The following is a 16493-nucleotide window of genomic DNA, read 5'->3' as shown; positions in this document are numbered from 1 at the left end:
CGAGATTGTCTGTCTCGGATCGCGGTGTCCAATTCATAGCAAAGTTTTGGAGAGCGCTCTGTTCGATTTTACAAGTGAATTTGAATTTCTCTATGGCCTATCACCCGCGAAGCAATGAATCTACTGAGAGAGTTAACCATGATCTTGAAACCTTTTCAAGAGTCTTCATGTCCTCTTCCCAGAATAATTGGGTTGAATTTCTTCCCTGGGCACACAATGCTTCTTACCATTCTTCCACCAATCAAACTCCATTTTTATTGTGTATGGCCTTCACCCTCAAATCCCTGAATTCCAGAATCTGCCTGTCTTTGACGTACCGGCTGTGGATGACACTGTACAGAGGTTCACCTCAATGTGGACTCAAGTACGCACAAATTCGGAGAAGACCTCTTCACGTTGCAAAATTCAGGCAGACAGGAAGCGAAGGAAAGTGCCTCAAATGCAAATCGGGGATCGAGTTTGGCTTTCCACCTGTAATTTGCACCTCAGAGTTCCATCAATGAAGTTTGCCCCATGATTCATTGGACCCTTTCCATTACTGAAGTAATTAGTCCAGTTAGCTACCATCTCCAACTTCCTTCCTACCTAAGAATTCCTAATTCCTTCCACATATCCCTACTCAAGCCATTGATTCTCAATAAGTTTCTCAAAGTTCTTCCAGTCCCTTCCCGTTTCCAAACTGAGTGAGGTGTGGAGTTTGAAGTGTCCCAAGTCTTGGATTCTCGTGTCCGAAGGGGTCAGTCACAGTATCTTCTGGATTGGAGAGGCTAGAGGTTATGATCCAGAAGAACGCTGCTGGACTAATGCCCAAGACATTCACGCTCCTACACTCATCAGGAAGTTTCACTCTGCCCATCCAGAGAAGCCTGGTAAGTGTCCTGAGGCCACCCATAAGTAGGGGGTACTGTCATGACCAGGGTTTCTCAGCATAGGGGATTACCTGTGAGGGTGCTGTGTTGTGTGATCCTTCCGGCGGAGAGGCTGGTGTCTGGCAGTGGGCATTGGCTGTGCAAAGTTTTCCGCGGGCACTGTGTCATTCTGGCCAGGGTACGCCCGGTGGTGTTAACATTCCGCTCTGGTATGGGCACTGCCATCTTGCCTCTAGTCATGTGACTTAGCTGCTCCAGTCCTGGCATGTCACATGCTCTCTCTGACCTATCACGATTCTGCACTGGGTATTAAGGGAGTTCAGAGCTTCCCATAGTTGCCAGTGCAACATGTTTCACAGCGCATGCTGTGAGAGAGTTCCTGTGCTCCTGATAACCTGTCTGTTTGAGTGCTCACCTGTGCTTTTGCTGAATCCAGCAGCCTACATCACCCTGCCTGCTCCCAGTCTCCTGCTGGAACCATCCAACACCTTCTATCTACCCTTTCCCTGCCAAAGGACCTGAGTGTGCAGTTAACCCTGTACCTACACTGCCTCCATTTATCTAGCTCTCAGTTTCTACAATGAGCCATCTCAGTACAACTCTCCATTCAATTCATCAGCTGCTGCTAATCCAATTACTCTATAACCTCTCTGGATTTCATCTCACCAGTATCAATTAGTAAAGGTGCATACACACACAATGATTTTGTAAATGAACGATTTTAGTAAATGATTTTCGTTCATTTTTTCATGGGAAAAATTAACTAATATCGTTTACTGAAATCGTTCATTTACTAAATGTAATGAATGATTTTTTTGAACTACAAACGATTTTTGCATATTCCCTTAATGAAAATCATTGAGTTGGTCAGTCTGACTGAACTACAAACTACAAACGTGAACACGCATGAACGATAATCGTTCATCGTTTTAACTTAGAAAGTGAACGATTTTTTCAATGATTGAACGATAAACAATATTGTTAACGATAATCGTTCAAAAAATTGTTGTGTGTGTATGCACCTTTACTCTTTTCCTGTCTGCAGCCTTGCAGTGACCTTTTGGATTACAAAGACTTTTATTAATTCTGCCACTATCTGGACATTATTTATTCTTACTTCACTACAGTCTCTAATAATCACCATCCTGTTAATATTCTGGACTTTAATTTATCCGTGTACATGTCTGGAAGTTCACTCATTAAAAAACCCACTTTTCAATTTAAATCTGTTCAAGTGTCTGCTCTTATTACCACCCCGGGTCCACAACAAACCCAGATCATAACACATATGGAGCATCCCATAACAGAAAATGCTGCTGTTTTTGTATTTATAAAGATTATGGGTTTAGTTATGAAAGATAACCCTATATTGATTTTTGCAACATAAATGTAATAATCGGTAAATAGTTTAGGACTTATGCCATATTTAAAATCCTATTGTTAACTTTCATAACTAAACCGTTAACCTTATATAAATACATAAACACTATAACAGTAAACTTTTTTTTATTATTATTGTAATATAAACATAATTTCCTCCTATCACAATTGAAATAAAAACATCATCTGGACAACTTTAAAAATGTATCTAGCAGTACTGATGTGTCTGCACACTGCTCTTTCCAGCCTCCAAGGTGGGCTTCCCTTTATTGGTTTCCCTTATTGTAACAAACTGAACTTTTGGGCTAGATCCATATGTTCCCCATGAGATTTCATTGGTGATCCCTATCTCCTGGGACTGGATCACTCCTCAGACACTATGCCTCCTCACTGGGTCCCCTGCTTGTAATGGCTCCATGATGTCTGGGACGTCCAAGCTCACACAATAGACATTTGGCAGACCCTAAAGCTGGGTACAAACTAAACACATATATCTGCAGATCGAGTGATCTGCATATATATCTGCAGATGATGGTTGTTCGTACACACTGAACAACCATCATCTGTGTTCAGTGTGTAGGAGGGGGCGGATCCCGCTGCCCAGGAAAGTGTTGGTCCAAGGGATAAACCAGAGAGCAATGAATGCTGTGCCCCATCCTGCTAAGAATACATGATGCTGATGGTGTTCATCTTTCTTATAACACTGACATCTCACAGGAACAAAATTCTAAAAATGTCTAGGAGCAGAGCCTATACTCTTGGTGAAACAAGGCACAGCAATAAAAAAATGGTCAGGGTCCCCTTAATTTTACTACATGATGTCCAATATAGTCTCATATGCTATTAATTACTCCAGCTTTATCTATGCTTCTTATATTTTACATACACATCTGAAAATTAAAATGTAGTTGTTAAAAAATTATAGAAATTGAAACATGGACTGTGCTAGAAAAAAAAATTCCCCAGCACACTGCAATCGGCCAGCAAAATATATTACTCGATAATAGAAATCTCAGTTACATACAGTACATTTGCGAACATATGGTAAGCCACCAGCCAAGGCAACTCTGCTCTGGTGGTCCTACACTATATGGTAATAGCAACACTTTGGATCATACATTATTGTATTTCTATATTGAGAGCCAACTTACCTAGAAGCCCCCCAAGATCCTCCAATATGGCACTACAAGGACCAGCTTACATTCCAGCTACTGATGCCATACATGCCTCTCAGAACAGTGCAGGGCCATAACTAGGGTGGTGCGATACGTGCCACGGCACAGGGCACTGCAGGGCAGGGGGCACTGTTGGGTCTGTCAATTTTTTGTTTATAATCATTCTCACTTATAGCTTCCTCTTTTTTCATTCTCCGGCATCTCCTGCCCGCCACTACCCCCCCCCCCCCCCCGATCACCTCTTCAAGCACTTTTAGTCACATCCTCTTTTATTTAACACACACAGCTATCTGCCCCACAATATTTCTGATGGCAGCCCTGACTACAGCAACTAGTTCACGACCCAGGTGTTACCAGCACACCTCGAGTACCCTTGCCGATGAGTTTCTCTGCTGGCACAGGGTACGTACACAGATCTCGTCGCTGATATTTGCTGCATATACACCACAAGTAGCACCAGCAGCGGCTTGTGTCCTCTTACCTGAGGGGGGCTGCCGCTGGTTCTGGTCCCGGCGCCTGCACAATGAATGTCAGGCACTGTGATTTGCGCATGTGCATAACACCAGACCGGCTTGCATTGGCAGCAGCCCCGAGAAGCCCTGTAGGGCTGCCCGAAAGGCAGAGCAGCAGCTTCCACTGTAAGCCATTCTCTGCTTATGGCAGCTCAGACTGGCAGTCCCAGGGGGAGGAGACACCTCCTCCCTGGGCCCGCATGTCCTGGCAGGTGGTGCTTCCAATAGGAAGCCACCTCCAGTCACAGTGTAGCCAGTGCAGTTACGCAGTGCACTGGCTCACTGAAGTGGAGGAATTTACTGGGGGGGCTGCAGCCTCACAGCCCTTAGGTAAAGTCCGCCACTGAGTAGCACTCTTTCTATACTTGCAGTCGGTGATCTACACTGCCTGCTCCAGGCTTGTGCACAGCTGTTCTGATGGACAAATCCTGCTGCAGGTGCAGCTTCACCAGCGCTCTCCTACATCCTAGAGCTGGTGAGCTATACTGCATAATTATTGTGTATTGTCACTGCAGCCATTGAATTCACACTGTATTTGGCAGTGACACCTGGATAACAGTGGCACAACGGGATGGGTACCCCTTCATCATTGTACAGGACAGACCAGATTTGTCATGGCCTTTCTCCATGAGGCCACACCCCTTTTTTGGGCATGCATCCTATATTCCTATTTGAAAAATAGTGTGTGTGGGGGGCGCCAATGCTCTTTCTGGCCCAGGGCACCAAAAACTCTAGATACGGCTCTGGAACAGTGATACACAGAATGGCAGTTGCTCAATTAATTTATTGGCCCATCACAGGTGTATGAAGGGAGGAGCTAATCTAGACAAGGAAGAAAAAAAAAAACAAGTGTCTCCCAGCACACTGCAATGGACCAGCAAGAGACTTAAGGTGCCTACACACTTGGCGATGTGCTCACGATCCGGCATTGTGTCCGATTTCCTCTTGAATTCTCCCCAGCAGCTCCCCGGCAATTGTGGGCACAATTTGGTGTTAAAAACTGTCCAATGTGACAAACGATCTATTGTGCTTCCTCACTATTCCAGTGCATTGTGACTTAGATTGTCAGATCGGTATACAATCGGGAAGCCGGCTGCCTTAATACTGTCAGCCGGCTTCCTGATTGTCATATCCCGGCGAGGGATGAAATGCCGAGCGTCTAGATGTAGACGCCTGACATTTCACCGACGCCGGGAGACAGGCGCCCGGTATCCCGATCGAAGGTATGCCGGGTGCCGTGAGTGGACAGCCACGGGGGGGAGGGTTAGGTTTAGGGGACCCGGGGGGGGACTTAGGGTTAGGCACCCCCCCGGGAGGGTTAGGATTAGGCAGCGGGGAAGGGGGGGTTAGGGTCATGCACCCCCGGTGGGACTTAGGGTTAGGCACCCCCCCGGGGGACTTAGGTTTAGGCAGTGGGGAAGGCACTTGGAGGGGGGATTAGGGTTAGGCACTTGGGTGGAGGTTAGAGTTAGGCACCCCTAAGGAGGGTTAGGGGGTTAGGTTAGGTTAGTTAGTACTTACCTATCCACGATCAAGATTTCCAGCGCTGTCGGGCTTCCGCTGCCGGCGGTATTTCATGCCGATTCAGCACAGCAGATCTGAAGATGCGATGTACGACCTGCGGGGACGCGCATCGGCATCGTGATTGTGAGTGGACATATTTTACATGATTTGTCGCCACAAGGCATCGGAATCGGGCAAATTGTGTCAAATATCGCTAAGTATGTAGGCACCTTTAGGGCCTAATTCAGCTTTGGGAATAGAGTGAGATTTAGCACGTAACTGATCATCTTGGTGAAACCATATTGCACTGCAGGTGGGGCAGATGTAAAATGTGCAGAGAGATTTAGATTTGGGAGGGAGGTGTCCAAACTGACATCTAAATTGCAGTGTAAAAATAAAGCTGTGCAGTATTTGTGGGCTACATGCAAAAGCAGCCAGTATTTACCCTACATGCAAAATAAAATGTATGTATTTGCACCACTTGCATTGCAACATGGTTTGTCCTGGTTCAGTTATGTGCTCTTTCTCACTCTATTCCCAAAGCTGAATCAAGCCCTTACAGTAGATCCTACAAGATAATAGATATATCAAAGAAAGAAAAAGTTATTCCTTAGTGGGGCACTCATGAACTTGAAGTTATTACAATTTGACAACTATATTTTCAACTAAATTGGGATATTTCTTATCTATAATAAAACATAACTTTTATTGGTTTTATTGTAAAAATCATATGACTAAGCTGTTAAAGCTAAACGCACGTCAGGGGGACACGCGGCACATGCTGCTAGCATGTTTAGATTGTAAAGTTGTTATATTATGACTCCACTTTATTGTGCATAGATTGCCTCTGAGACCATTCATATTGTCCAATCAATAAACATGGAGACTGCATCAGCAAAACATTACTGAGACACAGTGTTACAATGTAAAGACATTTTAAAGGTTTTTAAGACCGATGTGTGACTCCTAACCATTATAGATGGACCTATGTAATGTACAGTCGCAGTGATAATCAATATGTATAACGATTATATGTGCTAGACTACAACATCGAATGAGACTGTAGCATATCAGGTTATCAATGCTTGTATATGAGATTAGTGCACACTATGATCAAAGAAGACCTCTGAATATATAACTCACCAGTGTTCACTAACGCTTAGAAGCGCTAAGGAGCATTGAATGACTGCAGATGTTTGAATGTTGTTTGTTCAACAACAGTTACAAGGTTATATAACACATTTCAGTGATCAGGGAGCTATGATACATTTGTAACAATGTGAGAGGTGTTACAAAGAGGCACTGAGTCAGCATGACGAACACTTGAATGCATATCCTCTGTGTATCTCTACCCTGTTTATATAAACATCAAAGGATTGAGTAATTTTTTCCCACTTATATTGGTGGAGGAATATTGTATCATAAATAGGATTTGATCATAATCTATAAAAACCGTCTTATGGATAGAGGAAGCAGATGCATTGTTTACTGAGGACTGTACATCTATATTACAAATGTATGTTTGTCAGTCTGGAAACTTCTCAAACACTAATACCTAAGTGATACATTAAGAGACATTTCTGGAGTCAATACATAAAAAAGAAAAAAATATTTATTGGAGATCATCACATTTTATTGTATTTCACTTAAACATACATGCACTTTTTTAATATTTCGCTGACAACATATTTTACAATAAAACCAATAAAAGTTATGTTTTATTACACTTAAGAAATATCCCAATTTAGTTGACAATATAGTTGTCAAATTGTAATAACTTCAAGTTCGTGAGTGCCCCTCTAAGGAATAACTTTTTTCTTTCTTTTAATATTTACTTTGTGGTATTTATTCCAGGGTGCACCGCCTTAAAATTACTTTATTGAAGACACAGACACTATACGGAAGGACTTGTTCAGACTACACATTTATCTGTGCGGGTAGTTTGTTTTAATAAGATCATAGAACTGCAGTGATCTCAGTTACATATATTTGGAAACATATGGTAAGTCACCAATCACGGCAAGGTGTCTCTGCTCTGGTGGTCCTAAAGTACAAGATAAAAGCATCACTTTGGTTCATACATTTATGTATTTCTAAATTGAGAGTTAACTCACCTGGAGGCGCCCCAGGATCCCCCAATATTGCACTACAAGGATCAGCATACCTTCCAGCTCTCCAGCTGCCTCTCAGAACAATGATACACAGAATGACATTTGCTCTTTCAATTACACTGTTATGAGATGGGATTTTATTGATATATTGGCAAAAGTGCACCTACTAATTTTTTTACAGGTTCTGTCTATATTGTCTACATTCATCATGACAATAATGGGAATATCAACATGGCTATAATGTCAATATGCTTGGCATGTCGACATTTACCACGTTGACATTCACTAATGAAATGCTGACTTGATTAGAATGTTGACAAAAAGTTCCTATTGGTTGTAACTTACCTGATACAACAGGTCCAGTGTCTCCAGCTCCGTATTCTGGGTTATGGCAGTCAGCTGACGGTTCCGTCCAGCTGTTCCTGCAGTTCCGGCAGTGAGTATCACTTACCCCTAACCCACCCCATAGTGCCTAACTCTAACCCTCCCCTCCCACAGCCTGACGGTCCCCATACATCAGCAACTGATTGCAGCAATTGTGCAATTTGCAATCGATTGTGTATAAAAATCTTTCCCTTTTTCAATCGATTGTAGATTGCAGAATTGCCACAATCGATTGAAAAAGGGAAAGATTTTTATACACAATTGATTGCAAATTGCACAATTGCTGCAATCAATTGCTGATGTATTGGGGCCTTTACCAAAACTGTCGTCTTTCCGAGAATGTCAGCATTTCACAAGTCGACAATTCTGCTGTGAATATGTCGACATAACTACAGGTGTCGACAGTTCATTATCAACAGTATAGCTCTCAACATTGTGCTGTTGACAGTATGATTGTCGACATTGTAAATGACATAATAACTGCATCCCATTTCCTACTGTATTGTTTACATGCTTTTCATCCTGCAAGTTTTGTTAGTCCCTTTCTTTTCACATGTTTTGAAACTTTCTACTCATGGTATCAATTTGTTGTATTCCCTGTAAATGTGGATAATCCAAAACATTCTTAGCCCCTGACTCACAGCAGATCTGTGTTACAGTGTTGCTCAACTGAGTAGTACAGTGAGCAATTCAACACGGCAAAGAAAGAGAAACAACAGTACAATCTGGCAACAGGGTAAGGATTTTACCTTTCTTTAATCACTATACTGCTTAATAAATAGGTCATAGTTATCTTGTGATTCGCTATCAATTCTACCAGGGTGCGAGTTCAAGATGCAAACCTTTAGAACATACACATACTACAATGTAATATTGCTAAATTGACTGTGTTGTTACATCAACCAGGAACAGTGTTACCATTACATTTAAACCAACTTGAACATTCAAAAAGTGCGTAAATGTCATAACTACACATACTACAGAATAATCTACATTACAGAATGTTAATGTCTAACATTTATTTTCACTTCTATTAAAACATGTCTATGATGTCATATTGTTGAGTAAATTAATTGGTTTATTCACTTTATTGAATATGATAGAACTTCTAGGGACACTTTGGGCCTGATTCAGCAAGAATCGCAAATGCAATTACACACGCAATCGTCGATTGTTGCGTTCTGCGCATGCGTTTGCATTACAGCGTGTGAAGACTCCACTGCATTGGCAGTGACTACACAGACCCATCGCAGAGTGATTGACAGGAAGTACCGTATGAGGGTGGTGACGGGGTGGGTGGTCGGCGAAACGCAGGCATGCCGGTGCGTTTGAACGCCGGTACAGGGGCATGCATAAATTAGCCACTGTGATGCCATACCCAGCTTGGGCTTTCACTTCGTGTGATGAGGTTATCAATTCCTGAGTAAGGTCAGACCTTGTGCAAGTGTGCCTGAGGCTGCGATTGTACTCCATGTTACATATGGTTTCGCAGTCTTGCTAAGTATTACAGATGTGTGTAAGGTACAGGGGGCGTCCTTATGTTATGCTGCAATGGCATTGCGACTGCAATCATTAGCATATCTTCGCAGTCAGACTGCATGCGTAATTGCTGAATCAGGCCCTTTGTTGGTAAATACACGCTGTTCTCCAGGTACACTCTGGTGCCCTATAGTACCCGTAATGCCATGTGTAATGAGCTTTACTACAGTGTTTATCTTGCATTTTAATGAACCCATTGAAAAAAAAATGGATTTTAAAATCCCATATAAAGGAATATAGGGCCTGATTCAGAGCCGTTCGCTATTTGTGGTCGTTCGTTCAAAAACAAGGGGTGGCTATTCAAATGATCCGTTCGCAAATTGCAGTCTGTTCCCACCTCTAAGTCTGAACGAGCGAGCAAAACATACGCTCGTTTATTTGATAAAAACGCCCCCTGGCCGCACGCACCATACGTCATGTCCGCTATTTATTAGATTAATCGAGTACATCGTACAGCGTATGAACTGCTTGCTATTCTTGTGGTTGGTGTTTTCAACCGCTATTTTGCGAGCAGTTCTGAGTTAAAAAAAAACAAGTGACGTGGTCAATGACGCTGCTGTATTAATTATGCACTCCCTTAAAACGCCCGTTTTGACCTTTAAGCACGCCTGCGTTCGGATCTCCACTCCCCGTTTTCAAGCACCTTCCCCTGTTACCACCCACATACGCCTCATTCTGTCACTCAAAATAGCAGGCCCTCGCTATATTGCGTACCAACGATTTTCGGCCGCACTGACTGGTTCGCGCATGCATACTAAAAACCGTACGCATGCGCAGATGTGCGAACATCGCTCGGAACGAGCGTACTGCCGCTAGCGAGTGGCTCTGAATGAGGGCCATAGTGATTAATGCTCCTGTATTGAATAGCACAGTAGTATGCTATTGATAAATAGGGACAGTTCTAGATACAAAACGTTAAAATTTTTTGGATATATTCAATTGTTATTAAAGATTCTTAAATATTTATTAGGACATGATAATAAAATTGTTCGTCCTTTAGGTATTTAAATATATGTTAAACTGAAAACTATACTGACCCTTATAACAGTTATGTGGGTACAGCTTAGAGCTCTAAATAGTGCTGATCTCTGTATATATTATGATAACATTTGTGTGGATTTTAGAAGACATGTCCAAATAAGAGCTATGTATGAAGGCAGACAGAGCAGACTCATCACTGAAAACAGCTAATTTAACCACTTGTTTTCTTGACTGGTTCTTCCTTTTTGCTTTGTGTTAAACTCAAGATGCACGTTGGGGTCTATGATAATAAACTACAGCCACAAACTACAAAAAAAAATTAATTTCAGCAGTAATTAACAGTTCTGATTACAGTTAATAGAAGATTAACATCAATAGGCCTGATTCAGCAAGGAAAGCAGTTGCTAGTACGCACGCAACTGGACGATTGTTGTAATTGACAGGAAGTGCCGTTTGTGGGTGGCTGCGATGGTACTCGATTGTACCGATGGCTTTGCAGTCTTGCTAAACTTTATGGATGTGTGGTAGGTAAAGTGGGCGTCCTTGTGTGCGAGGGAATAGCGAATGTGCTGCCTGTTACGTTGGATTTCATAGTATAGACAAGACAACAATCTTCAGGCTTGAATGTTACCTTAATATTGAAGTGGTTATGGGCATCCCCGTTACGGGATACGTTCAATATCCCGGCACAGGGGATGCCGGCTCTTAGAATCCTGGTGCCGGCATCTCATTGGTAAGTAGCGGAGTTAGGGGGAAGGTTAGGATTAGGCACTAGGGGGAGGGTTATGGTTAGGCCTCAGGGGGAGGGTTAGGATTAGGGTGTGGAGAGAGGGAGGTTAGGTTTAGGCACCGGGGAGGAAGGGGTTAGGATACTGACCAACAAGTGTCAGTATCCTAACCCTGTCGGGATGCTGGCATTGAGATTCTGACAACCGGGATCCCGAGCACCGGCATGCCATACCCATCCCCTCTGATACAGACGTCTACATTTATATGTATACAATCATCAGGACATTTCCAGCTATATGACTTCATTGATTTTGAAAATGTAGAACACATAACAGCAAGTAATGGTAAAATGAACCTAGTTTTAGGATTCTGTGTGATAGATATTTCTAATAAAATATTTCTCCATATTCACACATTTCTTATGTCTAACAGCAATGTCTGAACAGCTCGCCACCAGTGGCATCACAAGGGGGGGTGCGGGCCGGTTTTCACCCACTGAGGGATGACATGAAAGTGCCGACTTCTCCTTAGTGACAAGAGTCAGGAGCTGGGTGCTGCACCGTAGCATCATGTGCAGCAATCCTGCTCCTGACACAGTGAGGGAGCCGGCACTGCACACAAACTGGTCCCTCGGCAGCCCACAAGGCCACGCCCCCTTTTTTACCCGCTTTTTCACCAATTACTACTATACTCCCTGGACTAATTCAGCACCAGGCGTCACCAAGGTGAGTGACGCCACTGCTCAAAACTGATCACAAAGGCAATGTCAAAATCTGGGTATTAATGAGACTGTTTAGTATATTTTGCATATGTCGTATTTGTATAAATTCAAATTTCACCCAGGTCATTCTTCTTTACACTTTTCTTTCTCATGTAGGTGGTTTTTGTAGGCTGCATGTTTCAATCCACTTTTGCTGCATTAACTTCCATAAGCTTTCCTTTATCTTCTGCCTCTGGTGGTGGCATTTCATTTGTGGCATCTCCCTCTTAGACAGAACTATTTGCCTCTGTCCGCTGCCATTTCTCCTATCACTTTTCTTGGCTGGCTTTCCATGGTTTATTCAGCACGTCTTCCAATTTAGCTGTCACAGATCGGTATTGTTGATGTGTATCGGGACCCTCGAGTCTAGCTGCAGCAAGAGTGAAGCTAAAGTAAGGGGCTCATTGATGAAATACCAGAGCCAAAGTAGCACTGGCAAGAGGGACAGAATCTAAAACCAGGAACTGGACCTGTTTACTGGGAAATGGAACCTTCAGCTATAGGATCCTAGAACCGATCATGGTGAACTCAACCCTGGAACCTGAATCCAGGAACTCAGAGCTGGAACCCACTACTGGGAAATTAGAACTGAAACCAAAGTTGAAGAACTTAGACCTGCAAGTTGACTATATGTGGAATAGTCTCATCACTGCAACTACAGGTTGCCATGTCTCAGTTCCTCTTGTGCCCCCTATGAGCTCATACAAATTGGGAAATTGTGTCTCTCTTCTGAGAAGCGAGAACGTATGTTCCTGGAACAAGCTCTGCCTGTATTACAGGGAGACAATTGTCTCAAACGTGTGGGAAATGAGAAAAGCCTAACTGATCAAGGGATGGTCAATTTAGGCTTAGTTCAAATTACTCCAAAAGTGGAAGCATTGTCACAATTTTCAATTAAAGTTTCCTTACTTATCAGTCACTTATGGCCCTTTTGGATTCCGAAGCGAACGGGAACTCTATAACCAAGACAGATAAAAGATAGTTAAAAACTCGCAAGGGAGGATTTTTCTTTTTGGTATAGTGGTGGCGAGACAACCCGACAAGACTCAAGCTATTTTGAAATGGGAACATGACCTGGATATTTGTTTGGAACCCCATGTATGGTCTCAGTTATTTTTTTCCATTTTTAAAATGTTCAGTGTATCTCACATACTGAAATGTACATGAAGCTGTTTTATTGTATTTATCTGACTTCTGCCAGACTACATAAAGTATGGCCCTCCCAATTTAGATTGTGTTGGCGTTATTGAGGTCAAGTAGGAGAGATCCTGCATGTTTTTTTGGAAGTGCCCTGTCATACGTCCCCTTTGGTCTGAGGTGGAAGATTTAATTTTTCAGGTTACTGGCTTACAATTGTCTCTGTCCCCTTCCACAGCTTTCATATATTTTCTCCGATGATGTTCCAGCGTACCATAGGTACGTTATAAGCCATGTTCTTATTGCTACTAAAGCAGCTATTGCACAGTTCTGGAAACAAGATAAAGATCCCCCTCTCACGCTGATCAAGACCAAAATTAACTATAGTTTCCGGATAGAGACTCTGAATTGTCCTTACTCCTCCTCGGCTAACTCACTGATTTTTGAAGTGGTTCAGCTGGCACAAATTCTCCACTGCGGGTCCATGTCTTCCAGTAGCTGCGCAATGATTTTTTCTTAGTGACAATATACACTGATTTTGACCTATTGTACTGTTTTATTTGTAATCACATGCCTGAATCCCACTATGTTCTTTCCCCTTCCTTTTTTTTCTGTACCCCTTTACCCCTTTACTGTTTGAAAAAAATTTGTAAAAAACAATGTTTAAAATAGATAAAAAGATTTGGGACTTATACTATTGTACCATTGTAGTCTCCTCTTAGTATAATTGGAGTACATGTGCGCAAAATTCCTACTGCTACTGTTCAGCATCAGACGCAGTGTTTGACCATGCAGGGTGATGCTCTCCATAGGAAGCTTATGTGTGCTTTTAATGACTGTAAACCCAATTATTTTGGACCTCCCCTGGCTACGCTTACATGCTACCACCCTTGACTGGAATAAGGGCCTGATTCAGAGCCGGACGCAATTAGCGCTCGCTCGTCCAGAAAATAGGGGTGGCTATTCAAATGAACCGTTCGCTCTTTGCGGTCTGTTCACGCCTCTAGGTCTGAATGAGCGAACAAAACTTGCGGTCGTTTTTTGGAAACTACGCCCCCTGGCCGCTCGCATCCTACGTCATGTCCGCTATTTATTCGATTAATCGAGTACATCGATCAGCGTATGAACTGCTCGCTATTCTTGTGGTTGGTTTTTGCTACCACAATCTTGCGAGCAGTTCTGGCTATAAAATAACCCAGTGACGTGGTCAATGACGCTGCTGTATTAATTATGCACACCCATAAAACGCCCGTTTTGACCTTTAAGCACACCTGCGTTCTGATCTCCACTCCCCGTTTTCAAGCACCTTCCCCTGTTACCACCACATACGCCTCATTCTGTCACTCAAATTATCAGGCATTCGCTATTTTGCGAGCACATGAATCTCGACCGCACTGACTGGTTCGCGCATGCGTATAACGATCCGTACGCATGCGCAGTTGGGCAAACATCGCTCGGAGCGAACGAGAGGCCTCTTACAAGCGGCTCTGAATCAGGCCCTAAGTCCCTAATATTGTCTTTGGGGCCTTGACATCATCAGAAGTGCTCACAACATGTATTTCCTCCATGTTGGATTATTCAAAATACCACCATCAATAAAATTGACTACTTGCATCTGTCAGGTTGCTGCCCAGGATTGGCCGTTGCTCACCTCTGCACTGGCTTTCCCTGATCTCCTGTGTGGTCAGACGTCAGGTGCGGCGGAGGGCAACGCGCTGAGTATTCTGCTTGGTGCCATGTGAACAGCCATGGTTTTGCGCCGTGCCTGGTTTCTGCGGTTGCCGTCATGGACGCAGCCATGACAGTTTGCATCACCTGACGACTCCATACCCAATGGTAGCATGGTGCTGGTCAGCTGACGCTGTCCACCAATGATCTGCTACTGCAGGGGATAAAGCCAGACTCCGGATCACAAGAAGTTGCCTGTGCAACGTTGTCACTACCTATGTGTTTTGATACTATCTCGTTCCAGATTCCCTCGAGTTACTGGTGACTATGTACTACCCTTTCTGCAACAGAGCAACCAACATCTAGCCTGTGTGCAAGTCTATACCAACTCTCACTCTGCAACAGTGCATTTAACATCTGACCTGTGTGCATCAAGTACCAACTACAGTGCAACAGTGTTCTTAACATCTAACCTGTATGCCAGACGAAGTAACACCTCACTCTGCAACAGTGCATTTAACATCTGACCTGTGTGCATCAAGTGCCAACTACAGTGCAACAGTGTCTCCAAACACCTAGCCTGTGTGCATCAAGTGCCAACCTACAGCACTATTGTGCGTCCTAACATCTAGCCTGTGGGCACTTACCCCACACTTCCTATTGATGCAGAGTTGCATCACGGACCCCTTCCTGGTGAGTGGTTAGCAAATCTTCTGACACAAGTTAGCGCCCAGGACCTCTTCTTGGCGATACTCATTTCCGAGTGCTGTACTTGATGCAAGTTAGCATCCAGGACTCTCTCTTGAAGAATTTCCCTCGAGGACTTCTCATTGGCTTACCAGCATCCAAGTGCCCCCTCCAGAGCGCCCTATCTTCACGCACGGCCAAAAATGGGGGTGTGGCCTAATTGCCATTAAGCCACGCCCTCTACATGATGTTATTAGGAGGCGTGTCCGCCTCCGAATAACGTCAGGCTGGGGGGAGCCTCACTAGGTGGGCTTCCCCCAGCCCTCTCCTGTCACTGAATGGATGCAGCACGCATGCGCGCAGCATCCATTCAGAGTCTCTGGGATCCGGCATCGCCGTACAGCTGCTGCATTGGGGGGTCCCCAACCTGCAGATTTAACCACCCGTGGCCACTTCGGTCCACGGGTGGAACAGCGGGACAGTAATGTCCCGCTGATATCGGGATTTTGGGGAGGGGTGCGCCCTCTATGGGTGGCACCCCTGTGCGACCGCTCAGGTCGAACACCCCTAGAGCCGGCCCTGCTCCTTCCCTCCTCCTGTGCCATACTTCTCCTTGAAGTATATCTCCTCGGGCCATCGTATATTTGTACTCCATTCCCACGGTATCGGAAACAAGTGCAAAGGACCGCGACCTGCCAGCTGGGTGCAGCTAAACCCATATCCCGATTAGTGGGGTCACTGGTGAACACCTCCCGGCTGGTTAGACCCGCACCTTTGTACTGGTCTAGCCAATGTCTGATATTCGTGGATGAGGAAGTCTTACATACAGGCCCCATGCCTCCGGTTCCTTCCTCAACCCGGGACATCAGCTTTCACCCCATTAACTGGGGAAGCCTCCTCAGAATCCGTGACAGCATCTCGTCCTACAGGGTTAAAAGCTATTCAGCAATTCTTGGGATTCTGCAATTTTACCAGGCAATTAATCAGAATATGAATATGCGTTCTCTTAACTAAGCAACTTTTTACATGTACAACAATTTTAAGGCAACCAAATCCTG

General features: G+C 44.0%; 1 protein-coding gene across 1 annotated transcript in view; it reads left to right on the top strand.

Annotated features, from left to right (window-relative positions):
* The first annotated feature begins 8600 nt into the window (after positions 1-8600).
* Positions 8601-16493, top strand: part of FGL1 (fibrinogen like 1) — a 58981-nt gene continuing 51088 nt past the window's right edge. The window contains exon 1 of the mRNA XM_088478804.1: positions 8601-8670. The gene's annotated coding sequence lies outside the window, so the exon portion shown is untranslated. The remainder of the gene's footprint in view (positions 8671-16493) is intronic.

This window comes from Taudactylus pleione, unplaced genomic scaffold (genome assembly GCF_031769625.1).
Source record: "Taudactylus pleione unplaced genomic scaffold, aTauple2 ptg000218l, whole genome shotgun sequence".
Taxonomy (NCBI): Eukaryota; Metazoa; Chordata; class Amphibia; order Anura; family Myobatrachidae; genus Taudactylus; species Taudactylus pleione.
This window is presented reverse-complemented; position numbering and strand designations above follow the sequence as displayed.